Source organism: Ranitomeya variabilis, chromosome 4 (assembly GCF_051348905.1).
Source record: "Ranitomeya variabilis isolate aRanVar5 chromosome 4, aRanVar5.hap1, whole genome shotgun sequence".
In the NCBI taxonomy this organism is placed as follows: domain Eukaryota; kingdom Metazoa; phylum Chordata; class Amphibia; order Anura; family Dendrobatidae; genus Ranitomeya; species Ranitomeya variabilis.
Genome location: NC_135235.1, coordinates 606,813,907 through 606,838,647, shown reverse-complemented (window position 1 = coordinate 606,838,647; position 24,741 = coordinate 606,813,907). Strand labels below are relative to the sequence as shown.

The following is a 24,741-nucleotide window of genomic DNA, read 5'->3' as shown; positions in this document are numbered from 1 at the left end:
GAATATGTTGAGTGATTCAATGAGAGAAGGAGTGGTGGTTCTGGTGTATAAGAAAGGTGATAGGAAGGATTTGGGCAACTGGAGGCCTATCACGCTTTTAAATGCTGACTATAAGGTTTTTAGCAAGTTGTTGGCTAATCGGATGAGGGAAGTGATTGGTGGTGTGGTGGATGAAGATCAGGTGTGTTCGGTGCCAGGGAGAAGTATGACTGAGAATCTGGTTTTGTTGCGTGATGTGATTGGAGATTGTATGAGTCGTAAACAGAAGTGTCTGGTTCTTTCTGTTGATTTTGAAAAAGCTTTTGACCGTGTGTCGCATAGTTTTATGTTTCATGTTTTGGCCAAGATGGGTTATTCTAGGAATTTTGTGAGCTGTGTTAGGAGTTTGTATAGTAATGTGACGAGTGAATTTTTGGTGAATGGGTGTTTGAGCGATAAAGTGAGGATTAAGTCTGGAGTGCGTCAGGGGTGCCCTATGTCCCCTATTTTGTTCATTAGTGTGATTGAGGTGTTGATGTGTATGGTTAGGAAGGATAAGGTTATGAAAGGTGTGTTGATTCCTGGGAGTGGTGGGAAGGATGTTAGAATTTTGGGTTATATGGATGATGTGGTGATAGTGAATGAGAGTATGGCTGCAATGAGTAGGGCGAGGTTGATATTAAGTCTGTTCTGTAGTGTTTCAGCTTTTAGGGTTAATTGGGCTAAGAGTTCCTTTAAATGTTTTGGTGATAGGAAGGTTAGGATGGATGGTGTGAAATGTGAGGATGGTCCGATGAAGGTGCTTGGGATTAAGTTCAATGATGACTTAAAGGGAAATGAAAGTTGGGATGAGTGTGGGGAGAGAGTGGTGCGTAAATTGAATTTTTGGAGGTTAAGAGAATTGACTCTAACTGGGAAGGTCCTGATTATTAAGGCGGTTATTTTGCCTATTTTGTTATTTGTTGGGAATGTGTATCCTACTGCGTTTATAAAAATCAGGAAAACTGAGAAATTGATTTTTAATTTTCTTTGGGGAAGTCGCATGGAGAAATTGAAGCGGGAGTCTGTGCATAAGTTATGTGTGAATGGTGGTTTGAATTTTCTGAGTGTTGAGTTCTTTTTGGGGATTAGTTATGTGAAAATGTTTGTAGTATGTTTGGGGAAAGGTAATAAGTCTGCTTATATGATGAAGTATTCAGCTGGATGGATGTTGTATGGTTTGAACTGGGTGAAAAGGGATGCTAGTGTACCAGTTGCTTTTAAGTGTCCGTTGTGGTATGCTTGTGTTGAGAAATTTGTTAGAAAGTATGATTTGTTGTCTGTTGGTATGAATGATTTTAGGGAAAAGAAAAAAGTTGTTAGGATGGTGCGTGAGCGTGAGGTTGTATGTGATATTAATGGATTGAGAGGTGAAGAGGTGCCTGGGATGTGGAAGAAACTAAGTATAGAAGGTGTGACGAATAGACAGAGAGATATTGTTTGGATGATGTTACATGATATTTTGCCTGTTAGGGATGTGCAAAAGAGGAGGAATTTAATTAAATCTGAGGTATGCCCGAGGGATGGATGTGGTGCGAGAGAGCATGTTAGACATTTGGTTTGGGACTGTGATTTTGCGTATGCTGTATGGAAAGGTATGGGTGGTCTTTGTAAGGAATTGGCTGGAGTATCGTATCTTAATTGGAAGCTTGCAATGTTTGGAATGGGTGCATGTAGTAGGGTGAAGGATAGGATTTTATGGCTGTTGGTTGTATGTGTAATTGAAAGTATATGGGATGCGAGGAATTTGTTAGTTTTCAAGGGGAAGAAGATGTCTGTTAATGAATGTTTGAGTTTGATTCTGTCACGTATGTATGTGATTTACCTGTGGGACCAGAAACGAGGAAGTGCTATTGATGCTGAAGGCGTTTGGAAATTCAAGAAGTGGAGATTTCTTGTGAAGTTTAATTAGTGTTCTTTGTTATGATTTTATTTTTTTCTGACTATATACCATGTGTGATGAAGGCGAGTATCATTTGAAGCTTTTTTAAGCTGATTTGATTGAGCATTGTGCTCTGCCTATCTGAGTTGGTATAAAAAAAAAAAAATAAAAATAAAAAAAAAAAATCTGTTCTTATCAGTTTAATATCTGATACGTCCCCTATTTGGGGACCATATATTAAATGGATTTTTGGAACAGGGAGATGGAAGAAGAGCTTGCTCTGTCCACTCCACGCATTGACCCGTTATTGCAGTATCTCCGGGACCAGTGCACTCCTTCTCTGATCCAGTTTCTAAAAACAGATTGAATTGAAATCAGCGCGAGTTGTCTTTTAACCCTTTATGTGAATTGATTTCAGGGTCAAAGAAGCACTTTTCTCAGGCCAAGTGTAGCATTTTGTTTGATTTCTCCTGGCCAATTGCAACATTTTCTGCGCCTTGCCTGGCCTTGCTTTCACCTATGTCTGTCAAACATTGCATTGCATTCAATATGCAATCAATCAATCAATCAATCAATCAATCAATTTGTCTTTACTGGTTGCTGCAACAGGTGTGTTAAGATTTAGGCCTTTCTTACAGTGTTGCAAATATACTGTGTCGGCTACCAAACTAGGCCCCTGCTGTCTGTCAGCACTTGCTATTTAAATTGAAGTATCCAATGAGTAGTTCTGCCATACATACTGCATTTCTGACCGCAGGAATTCTTTTTTGAAACATTGTCTCCCTCTTGTGGACCACTGGCTTTTCAATGCGTTGTATTATATGCATTTTTAAAAGAAAAAAATAAGTAAAAATGGTGCCTGTGCTGATCTTGAATAGGCTTGTCTTGTCCATCTACACCTGTGTGTGTGTGTGTGTGAGCATTCTAATGCTTTTCACCAACCAGGTGCGCTGCCCGCAGTAGATGATAGAATCTTAGCACGGAACATTCATGTGCTGTCACAATGGGGCTGGCTGGAGGGTGTGGTCAAAGTAGGCGGAGTTATGCAGATTCAAAACGCGTCTTGCACAGCTTGAACAAACACTCACACACAGACAGACAGACAGACAGACACACACACTCTCCGTCTCTCACACACAGACACACATACACAGCAGAACTGTCATTGACAGCAGAACTGTCATTGAGAAGGCCTCCAGAGTTTCTGAAAATGTCCTCCCTGCGGCGGCAATCTTTTGCTCTGTCTCCACAATGGGTATTGGTGGTAGGCCTTGGTGCGGCCCACGGGGCACAGCGGCTTCAGTATCGCTTCTCGGCCTTTTGGCTGCGATCATTTTGGTTGCAGCTGAATTTGGTGCGAGTTATCTGGAGGAATCCAGGCCTTTTTGCAAAGGATTTTGCGTCATCTGTGGTTTATACCGACAGTTATTTGGAAGCATGAATTTCGTCAGGAACACCATCCGAATTGGAGTGGACGCAAGGAGTTCTGAGAGGAATACCGTGAAGTTTGTCGTGCAGGATCTTCTGGAAGGTAAAGCTGGGGCAAGGCGAGGGGATTTCTACAGCGTCAATGAGTTTCCTAGGCAAGGGACTTATGATGTGACTTTTGTAGAAGAAAATGTCTGCCTTGATGTGTTTGAATGGCTGCGGAGTCATTCTAAAGATCCCTTCTTGGAAGGAATAGAGTTTGAGCCTTTGTTTGGGCTGCAAGAGAAAACTGTGTGGGTAACTGTGTATAACCCTTTTACGGACCCAGCTTTACTGGAGGGCTTCCTTTCGCGGTATTGCGAATATGTACGGAAAGGAGAGAGGCAGGTGAACTGTCTGGGGATTTTCAACTGTAAGTATAAGTTTCGTGTGAAACTTAAGAAGGACCCCGAGAGTGTGGGAGGCTTCAGGCATCCTCCGGCGAACTTCTCCGTGGCGGGACATAGGGGTTTCCTGTCTTATGCAGGGCAGCCCATGTTTTGCAGGAAGTGCTTTTCCTTTGGCCATGTGCAGGCTACATGTAAAAAAGGGCAGTGTTGCCGCAATTGTGGAAGGGAGGGACATGTGGCGGGCGAGTGCCCGAGACCCAAGTCCTGTGATATGTGTGGTAGCGAAGATCACATGTTCAAGGATTGTCCGAGGGCTATGCCCAGGAAATCGGATAAAGAATGGAAGGAGGAGGAGGAAAGGAGGAGGATGGCGGAACGGATGAAGCGTGAGACTGCCAGAGTGGAGAGGGAGGAGAGGAGGCGGAGGGAATATCTTGCCTCTCAGGCTCCTGATGACGTTCTCCTGGCACCTGCTGGATATAAGAAGAATTTGGAGAAGGAGCTTAGAAGGGAATTGAAGAAAGTGGAAAAAGGCTTTGAAGGGGCGGTAGGAGGGGAGCGCCCGGACATGTTGCAGCTTCGGGACGCTGAAGATGTTGCGGAATGTATGGAAACTGTGGAAAGTTCTGAACATCTCTCAGACCCGGAGGTTATTGAAGAGTTTTGGTCGGATGATGGTGGAGGGAGTGAAAAGTGTCACAGGGAGGGTGGTGGGGAAAGTGACGAAGAAAAAGAAGGTGTGGCACCTCAGAGGAAAGCAGGTGTCAAGAAGCCAAGGTGGAGTGAGAGTGGAGAGGCCAGTGGGTCGGAAACTAGCCACTCACTGCAGATGGTGGAGGACGATGGTGGGGGGACTGTTTAAAATTGTCTGGAATTATGCATAAGTTTTTTTTCCTCTGTCTTTAGAGCTTTGACTTAAGTCAAAGGCTTTCTGTTTTTGTATAGTGCTTGGATCTTTTTAAGTATGGTTTTCACTATAATCTCTCAAAATGTGAGAGTATTTAAAAATAGGTGCAGAAGGGCTGCAATTTTTGATTTTTTAGCTATGAAAAATGCATCAATTTTTTGTTTGCAAGAGTGTGGGGTGGTGGATGGTGTGAAAGGGGATGAATGGCCTTATGGGGCATCTGTATGGTCGGGGAGTGCATGTAATAAGAATGATGGTGTGGGATTTTTGGTAAAGGGGCGGGAGGTTGTTTTGAATGATTATGTGGTTATTGAGGTGGGTAGGTGTATATTAGCAAATTTTGTGTATAGAAATGTTAAATTTTGCGTTATTAATGTTTATGCACCGGTGGATAAGAATGAGCGGAAAAATTTATTTGAAAAAATTAAGTTTTTTGTGCCGGGGAGAATGCCTGTGGTGATTGTGGGTGATATGAATTGTGATGTGGGGAAAGCGAATGTGGATGTGTCTGGAAAGGTTTTATTAGATTTGGTTGGTGATTTTGGGTTGAGAGATATGCAGCGTTTGTGTAAGGTGAATCCTTTGTTGAATACCTTTTTTTCTGAGAGTGGAAAAATACAATCTAGATTGGATTATTGTTTTGTTTCCAAAAATATGGCTTCTATTAGTTATAAGCAGGAGAATGTTTTGTTTTCAGATCATGTGTGTGTGTCATGTGAAGTGGATATAGATGTAAATGGGGTGTTTGGTAGGGGCTTATGGAAATTAAATAGTAGCTTGTTGGAGAATGTGGAAGTGAGAAAGATGTATGCAAGACAATATAAAGAGTGGTGTAAGGGTAAGAGTGGTTTTCGGGATGTGTGTGATTGGTGGGATTGGGTCAAAAAACAGACCAAATTTTTCTTTAAAGATTTAGGTTATAAGGTTGCTGCAATTAAGAGAGAAAAATTTGAAGCTTTAAATGCGCGTTTAAATTTTTTATATAAATTGAGGGAAGGAGGAGTGGTGGTGGAGGAGGAGATTTTGTTGGTTAAAAAGGAAATTCATGAATTTTTGATGGAGAGGGGAAGGAGTATTGTTTTTAGGTCTAAGGTTGATAGATTGGAGCATGATGAGAAATGCTCACGTTTTTTTTTCAAGAAGGTTTTTGGGGAGAAACAAAGTATGAATGTGCTGTGTGGGGCTGATGGGAGGGAAGTATGTGGGGAGGATATGTGTGAGGAAGTAGCAAAGTTTTATGAGGATCTGTATGCGGTGAAGTGGAGGGATGGAAATTTGGAAAATGAAGTGTTGAGTGTGCTAGAGAATAAGTTGAGTGAGGTAGAGAAAGGGAGTGTGATGAGTGAGTTGACTGATGATGAGGTATGGAAGGTGATGAATAGTATGGCGTTAAATAAAACGCCGGGGGAAGATGGTCTTCCGGTAGAGTTTTATCGAGTGATGTGGGAGGTGATTGGTAAGGATTTTGTGGAAGTTTGTAAATATATGTGGGCAAATGTGAAGGTAGCTGAGAGTATGCGTGCGGGAATGGTTGTGTTAATACCAAAGAAAGGTGATCTGAGAAATATAAAGAATTGGAGACCGATAACGTTATTAAACTGCGATTATAAGATCTATGCAAAAATAATGGCAAATAGAATGCGTGATGTGATAGGGAGTGTGATTGGGGATGAACAGTGTTGTGCGGTGCCTGGAAGACGTATACATGAGTGTGTGTGCATGTTGAGGGATTGTTTGTGGGATTGTAAGAGTCGCAAGAGAGGTGTGTTTTTGTTAAGTTTAGATTTTGAAAAAGCGTATGATAGGTTGTCGCATAGTTTTTTGTTTAGAGTGTTGTTAAAAATGGGTTTTCCGGCTGAGTTTGTTGGGAGAGTGAGAAGTCTATATAAGAATATTTATAGCTGTGTTTTGATGAATGGTTCTGTTGGGAGGAGAGTGAATGTTTTTTCGGGTGTGCGTCAGGGGTGCCCTTTGTCCCCTGTGGCTTTTATTTGTGCTATTGAGCCATTGCTGTGTATGTTGAGAAAGGATAAGGTGATTCGGGGTGTACAAGTGCCGGGTGGAGGGGGTAGGGAATGGAAGGTTAGTGGCTATATGGATGACGTGTGTGTATTATGTGATTCGGAATGTTCAGTGGGGCGGGTAAAATTGTTAGTGTCTATTTTTTGTGGTGCGTCTGCTTTTAAAGTTAATTGGGAGAAGAGTGAATGTAAGAGTTTTGGGGGAGGATCTTTGAGTAAGGATGTTGGTGTGAATGAAGTAAAAGGGCCTATCAAGGTATTGGGTGTAAAGTTTTCTGAGAGTCTGGATGGGAAGGAATGTTGGGATGATGCGAAAGAGAAAGTTGAAAGGAAGTTGTGTTTTTGGAGGTTGAGAAACCTTACCTTTTTTGGGAAAATTTTGATTATAAAGAGTGTGGTGCTGCCTATTTTTTTGTATATCGTTCTGGTTTTTCCACCAGGGCATATGTGTCTGAGGGGGTTAAATAGGGTATTGTTTGTTTTTTTATGGAATTCTAGAATGGAGAGGGCTAAGAGAGAAACTTTGATGAAGCATTTGGAGAAAGGTGGTTTAAATTTTCCTAACCTTGAAGTGTTTTTTGGTGTAAATAGCGTGGTGTATGTGTTGAGGATGATTAGGGCGGATGGAAAATATTCATGTATGTGTAGATATTTGTTTGGGGTTTATTTGTTTCGTTTAAAGTGGTGGGAGAGAGATTTGCGGTGTCCGGTGGCTTTTGAAGTGCCTGTATGGTATGTGTGGGTTTATAAATTCTTGGTGAAGTATGAGCTGTGTGATGTGGATATTAGGTTGTTGAGTAATAAGAAGGCTGTGTATAGGATGATTGGGTGTAGAGAGATGGAGTGTGGAATAAATATGGTTAGAGGGTCGGATGTACAGGAGGTGTGGAAGAGGGTACGAATGGATGGTATGACAAACAGACAGAGTGAGATTGTGTGGCAGTCATTGCATGGAGTGTTACCTGTTAGAGAATTTCAAAGGAACCGTGGTTTGGTGAGAAGTGAGATGTGTCCGAGAGAGGGTTGTGGTGGAAGTGAGAGTGTGATACATGTTTTTTGGAATTGTAAGTATGCTAGGAATGTTATTGCAAGAATGGGGCCTTTATGTAAAGAATTGGGTGGTGTGAGTCTGTTAACTTTTGAGGTGTTCATGTTTGGTTTGGGAATGTGTGATGGGGAGAGAGGAAGAGTGTTGTGGTTAATGCTTGCGTGTATAAAGGAAGTGTTATGGGATGTAAGGAATGTGTATGTTTTCAAGAGAAAAGCTATTTTAGTTAAGGATTGTGTGAAGGTGATTTTGGGGAAATTGTATGTTTGTTATTTGTGGGAGGTGAAGAAGAGAGGAGAGCTTGATGCTGAGGGCATTTGGAAGGTAAAGAAGTGGAGATATTTTGTTAATACTTCTTGATTGTTTTTTCCTGTTGTGTAAATATGTATTTTGAAAAAAGAAAGAAAATTTTTCCGATGATGATGGGAACGGCTTTTTGTGTTTGAATTTTGACACAGCTGTTTGGGTATGTTTCTTCGGTTATGGTTTTCTAGACCGTGAAATTCCCCATCTGAGGGAGAAAAAAAAAAAAAAATCTGTTCTTATCAGTTTAATATCTGATACGTCCCCTATTTGGGGACCATATATTAAATGGATTTTTGGAACAGGGAGATGGAAGAAGAGCTTGCTCTGTCCACTCCACGCATTGACCCGTTATTGCAGTATCTCCGGGACCAGTGCACTCCTTCTCTGATCCAGTTTCTAAAAACAGATTGAATTGAAATCAGCGCGAGTTGTCTTTTAACCCTTTATGTGAATTGATTTCAGGGTCAAAGAAGCACTTTTCTCAGGCCAAGTGTAGCATTTTGTTTGATTTCTCCTGGCCAATTGCAACATTTTCTGCGCCTTGCCTGGCCTTGCTTTCACCTATGTCTGTCAAACATTGCATTGCATTCAATATGCAATCAATCAATCAATCAATCAATCAATCAATTTGTCTTTACTGGTTGCTGCAACAGGTGTGTTAAGATTTAGGCCTTTCTTACAGTGTTGCAAATATACTGTGTCGGCTACCAAACTAGGCCCCTGCTGTCTGTCAGCACTTGCTATTTAAATTGAAGTATCCAATGAGTAGTTCTGCCATACATACTGCATTTCTGACCGCAGGAATTCTTTTTTGAAACATTGTCTCCCTCTTGTGGACCACCGGCTTTTCAATGCGTTGTATTATATGCATTTTTAAAAGAAAAAAATAAGTAAAAATGGTGCCTGTGCTGATCTTGAATAGGCTTGTCTTGTCCATCTACACCTGTGTGTGTGTGTGTGTGAGCATTCTAATGCTTTTCACCAACCAGGTGCGCTGCCCGCAGTAGATGATAGAATCTTAGCACGGAACATTCATGTGCTGTCACAATGGGGCTGGCTGGAGGGTTTTGTCAAAGTAGGCGGAGTTATGCAGATTCAAAACGCGTCTTGCACAGCTTGAACAAACACTCACACACAGACAGACAGACAGACAGACACACACACTCTCCGTCTCTCACACACAGACACACATACACAGCAGAACTGTCATTGACAGCAGAACTGTCATTGAGAAGGCCTCCAGAGTTTCTGAAAATGTCCTCCCTGCGGCGGCAATCTTTTGCTCTGTCTCCACAATGGGTATTGGTGGTGGGCCTTGGTGCGGCCCACGGGGCACAGCGGGTTCAGTATCGCTTCTCGGCCTTTTGGCTAAGATCTGTAGTGGGTCTTACCGGATGGCTGTCTGAGCGTTGACTCTTGGCCTTGTGGCATCGCCGTTTTACGGCTTAAGCCACATGCTGCTTTAGGGAGTTGACCAGAGGACACGACTAGCGATCATGGGACGTCTTCGTTACGCAGGGCCCGGAGAGGCTCGTGTGAAATTCGGAATCCAGATCGATGTGGAGGAAGGAAAAGAAGAAATCGTCAATCTCAGCTTTGTGGTGTGGAAGGTCCTGTTTGAAGTTCTCGGTGTGAGGAAAGAGGAGATTCTGTGCCTGCAGCAGTTTAAGCGCAAGTATAACCTTGTTTTGATTTCGATGGCTGCATGTAATAATTTGTACGAGTCCCTGAAAAGGAACCTGGAGCATCCATACCTGGATGGGCTGTCTTTTGTCATTTTGTATGGTGCTAAGGAGATACCTCTGACAATTTTCATGTACAACCCACATGTACAGCTGGAGTTGATTTACGCCTTTTTAAGAAGGCATTGTTCCATCTGTAAAGCTGCTGTTAAAGTTATGAATGAAGAGGATTTATGGTCGGGGAAATACCGACTAATGGTCACGTTTCGTGAAAGCCCGGATGAGCCAGGGGGTATCCACTATCCTCCTTTGAATTTTACAATTGGTCGGGAGAGAGGTTATCTCTTTTTCCCTAATGCACCTATGTTTTGCCGGCATTGCAGGAGGTACGGGCATACACAAGAAGCTTGCAACATAGACACTATCTGCAGGAAATGCAATGAGGAGGGCCATGTCTCCTCTGATTGTAAAAACACCATTGTCTGTAACCTCTGTGGAGAGAAGGGGCACTCTTTCAGAGACTGCAAGTCACGCCCAGGTTCCTATGCAGCTGCAGCAGGGAGGAGGAGTGCACATAGGTCTCCGGCTCCAGCAGGTATGCCATCGTCTGCACCGCTGTCCACCGCGGCTTTCCTGGATGAGGAGGAGGCACAGGAGTGTTTCCCTGAGAGGGTTCGCGTTAATGAAAGAGGCAATATGGAGTTGGCACCTGAGCCTCCAGTACAGCAGGCTGTCTCTGTTGCCTCAGATGACAGCGATACTGAGACTGTAACTGGGGAAGGAGGTATGGAGGTATCCCTGGGGGAGGACCCGGAGGTTGGCATGGCGGCCACATTGCAGGGGGAAGAGGAGATAAACTTGTCAAAAACACCAAATCTGGATTGGAGTGCGGAAGTGTCAGACCCTGAGATGGAGGAAGGTCAGGGGGATTTTGGCTTTCAACGGAAGGATACTAGCTCTGATGAGGAGGAAGGTTCTTCTGTCAAGAAGAAGAAAAGAGTGGAGTCATCCTTTTCTCCCTTGAGTGACTGCAGTATAAGTCCGGCTCGGGTGTATCCTACAGCATCTGGCCCCCAAGGTGACTCTTTTTTAGGGGAAGGTGCGATCCTCGACTTCTGCACGTCAAACGTCCTCCCTCCAGAAGGGTTAGGATAATGCATAGGTGGTTATGTTGTCGCACTTTGGGTCCCCAAATTGACAAATGGTGTCTATACATACTCTCAGCATATTGTCACTAAATGTGAGGCAGATTAAGTCTCTACCCAGGAGAGTGGCAATATTGGACTACCTGAGTAACCTGAATGCGGATGTGTACTGCATTCAGGAATGTGGGATTTCTGATCCCTTAAATGACAACGTTTGGCCTTTGGGTCAGAGTGTGTGGTCTGGGTCTGTATGTAATAAAAATTCTGGGGTGGGGGTTTTGGTGAATGGTAGAGGGGTTAAGGTAGAGAGTTACACGGTGGTGGAGGCAGGAAGGTGTGTAGTATGTGAGCTTAATTGTAGGGGTTGGAGGGTGAGGGTGGTTAACATGTACGCACCGGTAGATAAGGGGGAGAGGTTGGAGATTTTTGAGAAATTGTGTGTTTTTTTATCTGGGAAAATACCAGTAATTTTTGTTGGAGATTTTAATTGTGTGACGGAGGGGGATAAGATAGACGTCACAGGTAAAAGACTTAAGAGTCTTGTATCAGATTTTTCTTTTCAGGATGCTGCGGAGGTTATCCTTGGTAAACCTCCTCCTGCGACCTATAAGGCTGACAGGGGAGGTATAGAGTCTAGAATAGACCGTATTTTTTTCTCTCCAAATATTGTTTGTAGGGATTTCCAGCAGGAAGATGTCCCTTTTTCAGATCATATGTATTTGAGAGCACGGTTGGAAGGTAAGTGTGATTTTGTGTATGGTGGAGGTGTGTGGAAGCTTAATGTGCGTTTGTTGGAAGATGAAAGAATTATGCGTGATTTTAAAAGGATGTATGTAAGATGGAGGAATAAAAAAAGTGATTTTATGAATGTGCTTGAGTGGTGGGATTGGTTGAAGTGTGAGATTGGTATTTTCTTTAAAAAATGGGGTAGGAGAAAAGCTGCTATGAATCGGGCAAAATTTAATGAGCTAAGTGTCAGATTGGAGTGGTTACGAAAGTTGAGGACAATTGGAGTGGATGTGGATGATTTGATGTGTCAGGTGAAAGATGAAATTAAGAAATTTATTGAGGCAAAAGGTAAAGAAATTATTTTCCGTTCTAAGATTGAGCATTTGGAGAAAAATGAGAAATGTACAAGGTTCTTTTTTAAAAAAGTGTTTGGTAAGAAAATGGATATGAATGAGGTGGTGAATGGTGAAGGCATGTGTGTAAGTGGTAAAGATGTGATGGATGAGGTTGTGCTGTTTTATAAGGAGTTGTATGGGGAAAAATGGTTTGATGACCAGATGATGAGTGATGTGTTGGGGTGTCTAAATGGCCGACTGGGAGAGGATGAGCGTGGAATATTGGATGATGAGATTGTGTTGGATGAAGTTAAAAAAGTGGTTATGTCTGCTAGTAAGAATAAAACTCCTGGGAAAGATGGTTTGCCTGTGGAATTGTATGTGAAGGAATGGGATACGATTGGGGCTGACTTGGTGGAAGTGTGTCAGTATATGTTTAGGGAGAATATGTTGAGTGATTCAATGAGAGAAGGAGTGGTGGTTCTGGTGTATAAGAAAGGTGATAGGAAGGATTTGGGCAACTGGAGGCCTATCACGCTTTTAAATGCTGACTATAAGGTTTTTAGCAAGTTGTTGGCTAATCGGATGAGGGAAGTGATTGGTGGTGTGGTGGATGAAGATCAGGTGTGTTCGGTGCCAGGGAGAAGTATGACTGAGAATCTGGTTTTGTTGCGTGATGTGATTGGAGATTGTATGAGTCGTAAACAGAAGTGTCTGGTTCTTTCTGTTGATTTTGAAAAAGCTTTTGACCGTGTGTCGCATAGTTTTATGTTTCATGTTTTGGCCAAGATGGGTTATTCTAGGAATTTTGTGAGCTGTGTTAGGAGTTTGTATAGTAATGTGACGAGTGAATTTTTGGTGAATGGGTGTTTGAGCGATAAAGTGAGGATTAAGTCTGGAGTGCGTCAGGGGTGCCCTATGTCCCCTATTTTGTTCATTAGTGTGATTGAGGTGTTGATGTGTATGGTTAGGAAGGATAAGGTTATGAAAGGTGTGTTGATTCCTGGGAGTGGTGGGAAGGATGTTAGAATTTTGGGTTATATGGATGATGTGGTGATAGTGAATGAGAGTATGGCTGCAATGAGTAGGGCGAGGTTGATATTAAGTCTGTTCTGTAGTGTTTCAGCTTTTAGGGTTAATTGGGCTAAGAGTTCCTTTAAATGTTTTGGTGATAGGAAGGTTAGGATGGATGGTGTGAAATGTGAGGATGGTCCGATGAAGGTGCTTGGGATTAAGTTCAATGATGACTTAAAGGGAAATGAAAGTTGGGATGAGTGTGGGGAGAGAGTGGTACGTAAATTGAATTTTTGGAGGTTAAGAGAATTGACTCTAACTGGGAAGGTCCTGATTATTAAGGCGGTTATTTTGCCTATTTTGTTATTTGTTGGGAATGTGTATCCTACTGCGTTTATAAAAATCAGGAAAACTGAGAAATTGATTTTTAATTTTCTTTGGGGAAGTCGCATGGAGAAATTGAAGCGGGAGTCTGTGCATAAGTTATGTGTGAATGGTGGTTTGAATTTTCTGAGTGTTGAGTTCTTTTTGGGGATTAGTTATGTGAAAATGTTTGTAGTATGTTTGGGGAAAGGTAATAAGTCTGCTTATATGATGAAGTATTCAGCTGGATGGATGTTGTATGGTTTGAACTGGGTGAAAAGGGATGCTAGTGTACCAGTTGCTTTTAAGTGTCCGTTGTGGTATGCTTGTGTTGAGAAATTTGTTAGAAAGTATGATTTGTTGTCTGTTGGTATGAATGATTTTAGGGAAAAGAAAAAAGTTGTTAGGATGGTGCGTGAGCGTGAGGTTGTATGTGATATTAATGGATTGAGAGGTGAAGAGGTGCCTGGGATGTGGAAGAAACTAAGTATAGAAGGTGTGACGAATAGACAGAGAGATATTGTTTGGATGATGTTACATGATATTTTGCCTGTTAGGGATGTGCAAAAGAGGAGGAATTTAATTAAATCTGAGGTATGCCCGAGGGATGGATGTGGTGCGAGAGAGCATGTTAGACATTTGGTTTGGGACTGTGATTTTGCGTATGCTGTATGGAAAGGTATGGGTGGTCTTTGTAAGGAATTGGCTGGAGTATCGTATCTTAATTGGAAGCTTGCAATGTTTGGAATGGGTGCATGTAGTAGGGTGAAGGATAGGATTTTATGGCTGTTGGTTGTATGTGTAATTGAAAGTATATGGGATGCGAGGAATTTGTTAGTTTTCAAGGGGAAGAAGATGTCTGTTAATGAATGTTTGAGTTTGATTCTGTCACGTATGTATGTGATTTACCTGTGGGACCAGAAACGAGGAAGTGCTATTGATGCTGAAGGCGTTTGGAAATTCAAGAAGTGGAGATTTCTTGTGAAGTTTAATTAGTGTTCTTTGTTATGATTTTATTTTTTTTCTGACTATATACCATGTGTGATGAAGGCGAGTATCATTTGAAGCTTTTTTAAGCTGATTTGATTGAGCATTGTGCTCTGCCTATCTGAGTTGGTATAAAAAAAAAAAAAAAAAAAAAAAAAATCTGTTCTTATCAGTTTAATATCTGATACGTCCCCTATTTGGGGACCATATATTAAATGGATTTTTGGAACAGGGAGATGGAAGAAGAGCTTGCTCTGTCCACTCCACGCATTGACCCGTTATTGCAGTATCTCCGGGACCAGTGCACTCCTTCTCTGATCCAGTTTCTAAAAACAGATTGAATTGAAATCAGCGCGAGTTGTCTTTTAACCCTTTATGTGAATTGATTTCAGGGTCAAAGAAGCACTTTTCTCAGGCCAAGTGTAGCATTTTGTTTGATTTCTCCTGGCCAATTGCAACATTTTCTGCGCCTTGCCTGGCCTTGCTTTCACCTATGTCTGTCAAACATTGCATTGCATTCAATATGCAATCAATCAATCAATCAATCAATCAATTTGTCTTTACTGGTTGCTGCAACAGGTGTGTTAAGATTTAGGCCTTTCTTACAGTGTTGCAAATATACTGTGTCGGCTACCAAACTAGGCCCCTGCTGTCTGTCAGCACTTGCTATTTAAATTGAAGTATCCAATGAGTAGTTCTGCCATACATACTGCATTTCTGACCGCAGGAATTCTTTTTTGAAACATTGTCTCCCTCTTGTGGACCACCGGCTTTTCAATGCGTTGTATTATATGCATTTTTAAAAGAAAAAAATAAGTAAAAATGGTGCCTGTGCTGATCTTGAATAGGCTTGTCTTGTCCATCTACACCTGTGTGTGTGTGTGTGTGAGCATTCTAATGCTTTTCACCAACCAGGTGCGCTGCCCGCAGTAGATGATAGAATCTTAGCACGGAACATTCATGTGCTGTCACAATGGGGCTGGCTGGAGGGTGTGGTCAAAGTAGGCGGAGTTATGCAGATTCAAAACGCGTCTTGCACAGCTTGAACAAACACTCACACACAGACAGACAGACAGACAGACACACACACTCTCCGTCTCTCACACACAGACACACATACACAGCAGAACTGTCATTGACAGCAGAACTGTCATTGAGAAGGCCTCCAGAGTTTCTGAAAATGTCCTCCCTGCGGCGGCAATCTTTTGCTCTGTCTCCACAATGGGTATTGGTGGTGGGCCTTGGTGCGGCCCACGGGGCACAGCGGGTTCAGTATCGCTTCTCGGCCTTTTGGCTAAGATCAAGTGTAGTATCTGTTCTTATCAGTTTAATATCTGATACGTCCCCTATTTGGGGACCATATATTAAATGGATTTTTGGAACAGGGAGATGGAAGAAGAGCTTGCTCTGTCCACTCCACGCATTGACCCGTTATTGCAGTATCTCCGGGACCAGTGCACTCCTTCTCTGATCCAGTTTCTAAAAACAGATTGAATTGAAATCAGCGCGAGTTGTCTTTTAACCCTTTATGTGAATTGATTTCAGGGTCAAAGAAGCACTTTTCTCAGGCCAAGTGTAGCATTTTGTTTGATTTCTCCTGGCCAATTGCAACATTTTCTGCGCCTTGCCTGGCCTTGCTTTCACCTATGTCTGTCAAACATTGCATTGCATTCAATATGCAATCAATCAATCAATCAATCAATCAATTTGTCTTTACTGGTTGCTGCAACAGGTGTGTTAAGATTTAGGCCTTTCTTACAGTGTTGCAAATATACTGTGTCGGCTACCAAACTAGGCCCCTGCTGTCTGTCAGCACTTGCTATTTAAATTGAAGTATCCAATGAGTAGTTCTGCCATACATACTGCATTTCTGACCGCAGGAATTCTTTTTTGAAACATTGTCTCCCTCTTGTGGACCACCGGCTTTTCAATGCGTTGTATTATATGCATTTTTAAAAGAAAAAAATAAGTAAAAATGGTGCCTGTGCTGATCTTGAATAGGCTTGTCTTGTCCATCTACACCTGTGTGTGTGTGTGTGTGAGCATTCTAATGCTTTTCACCAACCAGGTGCGCTGCCCGCAGTAGATGATAGAATCTTAGCACGGAACATTCATGTGCTGTCACAATGGGGCTGGCTGGAGGGTGTGGTCAAAGTAGGCGGAGTTATGCAGATTCAAAACGCGTCTTGCACAGCTTGAACAAACACTCACACACAGACAGACAGACAGACAGACACACACACTCTCCGTCTCTCACACACAGACACACATACACAGCAGAACTGTCATTGACAGCAGAACTGTCATTGAGAAGGCCTCCAGAGTTTCTGAAAATGTCCTCCCTGCGGCGGCAATCTTTTGCTCTGTCTCCACAATGGGTATTGGTGGTGGGCCTTGGTGCGGCCCACGGGGCACAGCGGGTTCAGTATCGCTTCTCGGCCTTTTGGCTAAGATCTGTAGTGGATCTTGTCAATTGGCTAAGGTGATCCGGGGGAATCTCATACACTCGGCCTTTTGGACTTTGGTCTAATTGTTGCTATTGGGTGCAGAGTAAACCTGGGATTGCCTTTTCTTCCTGGAAATCGTGTCCGTGGTCCGTGGAGTGGTGGTCGTTGGACGTTGGAGAGCGGAATTTGGGAGGAACTGCGATCGGTGTTCTTTTTTTCCTTTGGCATCTGAAAAAGGAGAGAAAAATCATGGAGGAAAGGAGGGAAAACCAGGAGAGCAATCCGAATGACTATTTTTCGGAGCATTATGCGTTGAAGGATACCATCAGGTTTGTGGTAAGCCCTGGTTATCGGCAGGTGAAAGACTCACAATATATTTTTGAGGTGGTGTGCAAGCTCTTGAAGATAGAGAAAGAGCAGCTATTTTGTTTTCAAACTTTTTTTACACGAGGAATGTATGATGTTACACTACGTAGCACCTCGCAATGTGAAAATGCCTTCGCTCTCTATGGAGTTAATAGAGGGAAGGAGGAACTGGAGGGAGTGACGGTGATCCCCTCTTTCCAGTTAACATTGAAATTGCTGACTATTCATGTATTTAATCCGTTTGTTTCAGACTCTGATATAGAAAATTTCCTTGGTAGATATTGCGATAAGATTATCCCAAGGAAGCGTGTGGAAACAAGTTTCGGAGTTTGGAATGGAAAACGAGTGTTCTTGGTGCAATTTAAGAGAGACTCGAACGAGGAAGGTGGCGTGTGTAGACCGCCGCAACAAGTCTACATTAGTCATAGTCGCGGTTACTTGTATTTTCAAGGGATGCCGAGTTATTGTCGCAGGTGCAAGAAATATGGACATAGGGATGAACAATGTAAACAATGTCATAATTGCACCGGAGCTCCTCATCAAGCAAGTGAGTGCCCAAAAAATAAAAGGGACGAAGAAAGAATGGACACATCATCAGAAGAAAAACAGCAAGAGGCTAATGATGATGTGGAAGTAGGAATAGCTACAGAGGAGAGGAAAGAAAAAGAGGAAAGTGTAAATAGAGAAGAGGAGGAGACAGAAAAGAAGAAAAAAGAGGAGAAGAAAGGAGAGGAGGAAAAGGTGATGGAAGCAAAGAAGAAGAAAGAGGAAAGGTCTAGAAAATCACACGAAGAAGAGATGAGGAAGATGGAAGAAAGGAAAAAGAAGAGGGAGCAAGAGGAACAAAAGAAGAAAGAAGAGCTGGAGAAAGAAGAACTGAAGAAAGAAGAACTGAAGAAAGAAGAACTGAAGAAAGAAGAACTGAAGAAAGAGGAACTGAAGAAAGAAGGAAAGAAAACTGAAGGAGTTAAAGGAGCCATATTAATGGGGTTGGGGCAAATGGTTCAAAAACGTCCTCCGTCCAGTAAAGGAAGTAATGTAGGGGGTGTAGGTGGGGAGGAGGAGGGAGAAAAAAGTGATTTTCCCACATTGGTAGAACCCACCCCTTCTAGTTCCCTATCACAAAGTCTTCCATGCGCGCAGGAGCGAATGGACTGCTCGGGGAAATCCTTAAAAAGAAGTGGGGAAAGAAGCATTGGAAGTGAAGTAGTCCCATGTGGTGGAAAAGTGAAGGCAGTAGATGCAACGGAAGTGTTGGGGATTATTTCATCCTCAGAAGCGTCGGATTCGGAGATTGAGTTACCTTCTCCAGAGGTAGAAAATGAGGGCGGGGGGATTTGCCCTAAAATTAATGAGGATAAATGATCCGCTCATTGTCCCTGAATGTTCAGGGGTTTAATGACTTATATAAGAGAACTGCTTTTTATGATTCTTTAAACAATGAAAATGTTGATTTTATTTTTCTACAGGAATGCAATTTAGTGAAAAAATTAAGTTATCAGTATCTACGAGGAATATGGAAGGGTAATTTATGTTTTTCTGGTGGGAATGAGTCAAAAAGTGATGGGGTTGGCTTTTTGTGTTCAAAAGAGTGGGAAATTGTAAGTCATGAGGAAATATACCCTGGGCGGATTTTAAGAGTGGATGTGGAGAAAGATGGAAGGAGAGTGAGGTGTTTTAATGTGTATGCAAATGCAGAGAAAGCCCTGAGACTACATCTGTTTGAATTATTGCTGTTGTTTTTACCTGGAGTAGATCCAACAATTTTAGGTGGAGATTTTAATTGCCACTTGAAAAATGTAAAAGATGGTTCAGCTTCATGCCTTAGAAATATTTTAACAGCTTTTAATCTTAAAGATGCATGGGTTTTAGATGGGCAAAAAAAGGAACATGAAATCACTTGGGTTGGGAGAGGTTTTTCTTCCAGAATAGACTATTTTTTTATATCACAGTCTCTAACATGTTCAGCTTTTAAAACGCACATGACACCTTTCTCTGATCACAGAATAATAGAATGCACAATAGTAATGGAGTTAGATGAGGAAAAAAGACCTTCGCACTGGAAATTAAATGTATCACTTTTGCAAGATGAGGCGGTTATGGAAGGTTTTAAAAAAGTATATGCAAAACTAAAGTGCAGAAAACATAGTTTTAAGTCTATTTTTAAATGGTGGGATTTTGCAAAGGAGAAGATAAAGGAGTTTTTTATAAAAGAAGGGAAAAAGAAAGCTGCTGTAAAGCGTCGTTTTTATAGTGATCTTAATGCTAATCTCCAATGTTTTTTTCACCTCATGAATAATGGATGCAATATGGAGGAGGAAATTAGGGTAACGAAGGAGAAGATCCAAAAATGCCTGAAAGAAAAGGGTAAGGAAATTATTTTTAATTCACGTGTTAAAGTTTTAGATGAGGATGAGAAATGTACAAAATTCTTTTTTAAAAAAATTTGTGATAAAAAGGATTTTATGAAAATTTTGGAAGGGGAAAGAAGTCTGGAAGGTAAGAAGAGAAAAGCGAAAGAGTTTTATGATAACTTATTTTCGGTTAAAGACACGGATGTTTCACTAAAAGAACATTTTTTGGAAGGTTTGGAGAGGTTTTTTGATACAGACGATAAGTCGTGGTTAATAGAGAATTTTACTAAAGAAGAAGTTTTTAATACAATTAATTCATTACAAAATGGCAAAACACCTGGGGCAGATGGATTACCGATTGAGTTTTATAAGTTTTTATGGGAGATTATAGGCAATGATTTTTATGAAGTCATTTTGGAAGCAGAGACATCTTTTAGTGTCCCAGAGTCTTGGTGGGAGGGTCTGATTGTTTTACTTTTTAAGAAAGGCAATAAGGAAGAAATAAAGAACTGGAGACCAATTACTCTTCTAAATGCAGACTACAAAATATATGCAAAGTTATTGGCAAATAGGCTGAAGAAGGTGATCAGTTCAGTAATAGATGTGGATCAGACATGTGCGGTACCAAATCGAAGAATTAGTGACTCGTTGATTTTAATCAGGGATATTTTATGGGATGTTTCAGACAGAAAACAGAAACTTGCATTGATAACATTAGACTTTGAGAAAGCATACGATAGAGTTGCGCATGATTTTTTATTCTCAGTTTTAGATAAAATGGGATGCCCCGATGTTTTTAGTAAACGTATTAAATCTTTGTACAGATCATGTTTTAGTAAAATATCTATTAATGGTTTTTTATCTGAGGGAGTGAAAATAAATTGTGGTGTGAAACAGGGGTGCCCCTTATCCCCTATCTTATTTATTTGTGCAATAGAGCCACTTTTAGCAGCTTTTAGAAGGGATAAAGTGATTAATGGGTTTTTTATTCCTGGGAGTTGCAATGAACAAGTAAAAGTGGTAGCATATATGGACGATGTGACGGTGTTGGTGAAGGATACGAGAAGTATGAACAGAGCTATAAGAACGGTGGAGTGGTTTGGAGGAGCATCTGGTTTTAAAATTAATATGGAAAAATCTGGTATTTTTACTGTTGGTGATTATAACCTAGATTCTGAGTGTAAACTAGCAAAACTTAACGAAGTCAAAATTTTAGGTATTTATTTCTCGGGATCAGGTGGTAATGTGAAAAATTGGGAGTCTTTGTTGGAAAGAGTTAGGAAAAAGATATGTTTTTGGCAGCTGAGAGACTTAACCATGGAAGGGAAGATTTTAATTATAAAGCAGGTTTTACTCCCAATGTTTTTATATGTGGCAACAATTTTTATTCCTCCAAATAACATGATGAAGAAAGTTATTAAAGTATGTTTTAATTTTTTGTGGAAATCCAAGATGGAGAGAGTAAAGAGGGAGGAGTTGTATAAGCCAAAGAAAAAAGGGGGAAAAGGGTTTCCCGATATTAGATCTTTTTTATACGCAAAATATATGGCTAACTGTGTAAGCACTTTAATAGGGCCAGATTCGAAGCTGAAACAATTTTCTATATATAATTTGGGTTTTTATATTAGAAATTATAAATGGTTGGAGATGGTTTTAAATCGGCCCTATAGGTTTTTACCCCCAGAAAATTACATTGTTTTAGAGAAAATTTTAAGAGATTTTAAATTAAAGGCAGTTGATTTAAATGTTCTTATGTGCCATAAGAAAATCCTGAAAATACTAGAAGACAGAATAGGTACTAGTCCCGTGGAACGTTTTTCGTGGAAAATTGTGAATGAGATCTGGATCAATGTAAATTATAGCTTGTTATCTAATGAGCACAAGGATCTACTGTGGTGTATTGTGAAAGATTGTCTGCCAACCCGTGAGTTCCAATACAGGAGGGGATTGGTAAGATCTGAAGTTTGTCCAAGGTCCAGGTGTGGTGATAGTGAAACACCCATGCACGTTTTCTGGAATTGCAAGTTTGCACAAGCAGTATGGCGGAATATGTGTAATCTGGTGAAGGCTGTAAGTACTGTAAATTTTCTAGATTTTAATAGAATATTTTATGGAATGGGCATAAAAGAAGAGGATTTTAAAAAAGTATGGGTAATTATAACGTGTGTGAAAATGGCATTGTGGAAAGCAAGAAACATTCTGATGTTTAAACATAATGAGATAACAGTTAGCCAGTGTATTAAATTATGTCTAAGTTATTTGTATTTATATTTTTGGAGAGATAAAGTGTCGCTTGGTATGGAGAAAGCAAGTGAAATATGGAAACAGTCTGAATGGAATGTACTTACTGCGTAATCAATGTATTGATATAATTTTATATCATACCATGTCATATATAAATTTATATGATTGAAAAAAAAAAAAAAAAAAAATGAAAATGAGGAAAAATAATAATAATGTAAAAATAAGGAAAGTTACAAAAGAAAATGAGATATTGGAAATAGAAAATATAATCACAAAAAAGGTAGAACGCACAATGATGGATTTGAGTCTTTTATTCTTTTTTTTTATGGGAGTCTAAGACTTTGTAATCTGAGTGTAAAATAAAAAAAAAAAAAAAAAAAAAAATCTGTTCTTATCAGTTTAATATCTGATACGTCCCCTATTTGGGGACCATATATTAAATGGATTTTTGGAACAGGGAGATGGAAGAAGAGCTTGCTCTGTCCACTCCACGCATTGACCCGTTATTGCAGTATCTCCGGGACCAGTGCACTCCTTCTCTGATCCAGTTTCTAAAAACAGATTGAATTGAAATCAGCGCGAGTTGTCTTTTAACCCTTTATGTGAATTGATTTCAGGGTCAAAGAAGCACTTTTCTCAGGCCAAGTGTAGCATTTTGTTTGATTTCTCCTGGCCAATTGCAACATTTTCTGCGCCTTGCCTGGCCTTGCTTTCACCTATGTCTGTCAAACATTGCATTGCATTCAATATGCAATCAATCAATCAATCAATCAATCAATTTGTCTTTACTGGTTGCTGCAACAGGTGTGTTAAGATTTAGGCCTTTCTTACAGTGTTGCAAATATACTGTGTCGGCTACCAAACTAGGCCCCTGCTGTCTGTCAGCACTTGCTATTTAAATTGAAGTATCCAATGAGTAGTTCTGCCATACATACTGCATTTCTGACCGCAGGAATTCTTTTTTGAAACATTGTCTCCCTCTTGTGGACCACCGGCTTTTCAATGCGTTGTATTATATGCATTTTTAAAAGAAAAAAATAAGTAAAAATGGTGCCTGTGCTGATCTTGAATAGGCTTGTCTTGTCCATCTACACCTGTGTGTGTGTGTGTGAGCATTCTAATGCTTTTCACCAACCAGGTGCGCTGCCCGCAGTAGATGATAGAATCTTAGCACGGAACATTCATGTGCTGTCACAATGGGGCTGGCTGGAGGGTGTGGTCAAAGTAGGCGGAGTTATGCAGATTCAAAACGCGTCTTGCACAGCTTGAACAAACACTCACACACAGACAGACAGACAGACAGACACACACACTCTCCGTCTCTCACACACAGACACACATACACAGCAGAACTGTCATTGACAGCAGAACTGTCATTGAGAAGGCCTCCAGAGTTTCTGAAAATGTCCTCCCTGCGGCGGCAATCTTTTGCTCTGTCTCCACAATGGGTATTGGTGGTGGGCCTTGGTGCGGCCCACGGGGCACAGCGGGTTCAGTATCGCTTCTCGGCCTTTTGGCTGCGATCATTTTGGTTGCAGCTGAATTTGGTGCGAGTTATCTGGAGGAATCCAGGCCTTTTTGCAAAGGATTTTGCGTCATCTGTGGTTTATACCGACAGTTATTTGGAAGCATGAATTTCGTCAGGAACACCATCCGAATTGGAGTGGACGCAAGGAGTTCTGAGAGGAATACCGTGAAGTTTGTCGTGCAGGATCTTCTGGAAGGTAAAGCTGGGGCAAGGCGAGGGGATTTCTACAGCGTCAATGAGTTTCCTAGGCAAGGGACTTATGATGTGACTTTTGTAGAAGAAAATGTCTGCCTTGATGTGTTTGAATGGCTGCGGAGTCATTCTAAAGATCCCTTCTTGGAAGGAATAGAGTTTGAGCCTTTGTTTGGGCTGCAAGAGAAAACTGTGTGGGTAACTGTGTATAACCCTTTTACGGACCCAGCTTTACTGGAGGGCTTCCTTTCGCGGTATTGCGAATATGTACGGAAAGGAGAGAGGCAGGTGAACTGTCTGGGGATTTTCAACTGTAAGTATAAGTTTCGTGTGAAACTTAAGAAGGACCCCGAGAGTGTGGGAGGCTTCAGGCATCCTCCGGCGAACTTCTCCGTGGCGGGACATAGGGGTTTCCTGTCTTATGCAGGGCAGCCCATGTTTTGCAGGAAGTGCTTTTCCTTTGGCCATGTGCAGGCTACATGTAAAAAAGGGCAGTGTTGCCGCAATTGTGGAAGGGAGGGACATGTGGCGGGCGAGTGCCCGAGACCCAAGTCCTGTGATATGTGTGGTAGCGAAGATCACATGTTCAAGGATTGTCCGAGGGCTATGCCCAGGAAATCGGATAAAGAATGGAAGGAGGAGGAGGAAAGGAGGAGGATGGCGGAACGGATGAAGCGTGAGACTGCCAGAGTGGAGAGGGAGGAGAGGAGGCGGAGGGAATATCTTGCCTCTCAGGCTCCTGATGACGTTCTCCTGGCACCTGCTGGATATAAGAAGAATTTGGAGAAGGAGCTTAGAAGGGAATTGAAGAAAGTGGAAAAAGGCTTTGAAGGGGCGGTAGGAGGGGAGCGCCCGGACATGTTGCAGCTTCGGGACGCTGAAGATGTTGCGGAATGTATGGAAACTGTGGAAAGTTCTGAACATCTCTCAGACCCGGAGGTTATTGAAGAGTTTTGGTCGGATGATGGTGGAGGGAGTGAAAAGTGTCACAGGGAGGGTGGTGGGGAAAGTGACGAAGAAAAAGAAGGTGTGGCACCTCAGAGGAAAGCAGGTGTCAAGAAGCCAAGGTGGAGTGAGAGTGGAGAGGCCAGTGGGTCGGAAACTAGCCACTCACTGCAGACGGTGGAGGACGATGGTGGGGGGACTGTTTAAAATTGTCTGGAATTATGCATAAGTTTTTTTTCCTCTGTCTTTAGAGCTTTGACTTAAGTCAAAGGCTTTCTGTTTTTGTATAGTGCTTGGACCTTTTTAAGTATGGTTTTCACTATAATCTCTCAAAATGTGAGAGTATTTAAAAATAGGTGCAGAAGGGCTGCAATTTTTGATTTTTTAGCTATGAAAAATGCATCAATTTTT

At 41.6% G+C, this 24,741-nt stretch overlaps 1 long non-coding RNA gene, 2 other non-coding genes and 3 pseudogenes across 3 annotated transcripts in view; 5 read left to right on the top strand and 1 right to left on the bottom strand.

Moving 5' to 3' along the window:
- Window positions 1-24,741, bottom strand: part of LOC143769239 (uncharacterized) — a 281,786-nt gene that overhangs the window by 69,247 nt on the left and 187,798 nt on the right. The window lies entirely within an intron of this gene.
- LOC143770688 (U2 spliceosomal RNA) lies at window positions 2,066-2,238 on the top strand (annotated as a pseudogene).
- Window positions 8,176-8,381, top strand: LOC143771338 (U2 spliceosomal RNA; annotated as a pseudogene).
- Window positions 14,368-14,566, top strand: LOC143770681 (U2 spliceosomal RNA). Its single transcript, XR_013214700.1, has one exon. It is a non-coding gene; the product is annotated as a U2 spliceosomal RNA (small nuclear RNA).
- Window positions 15,529-15,719, top strand: LOC143771354 (U2 spliceosomal RNA). The gene has a single exon (XR_013215092.1). It is a non-coding gene; the product is annotated as a U2 spliceosomal RNA (small nuclear RNA).
- Window positions 21,978-22,202, top strand: LOC143771288 (U2 spliceosomal RNA; annotated as a pseudogene).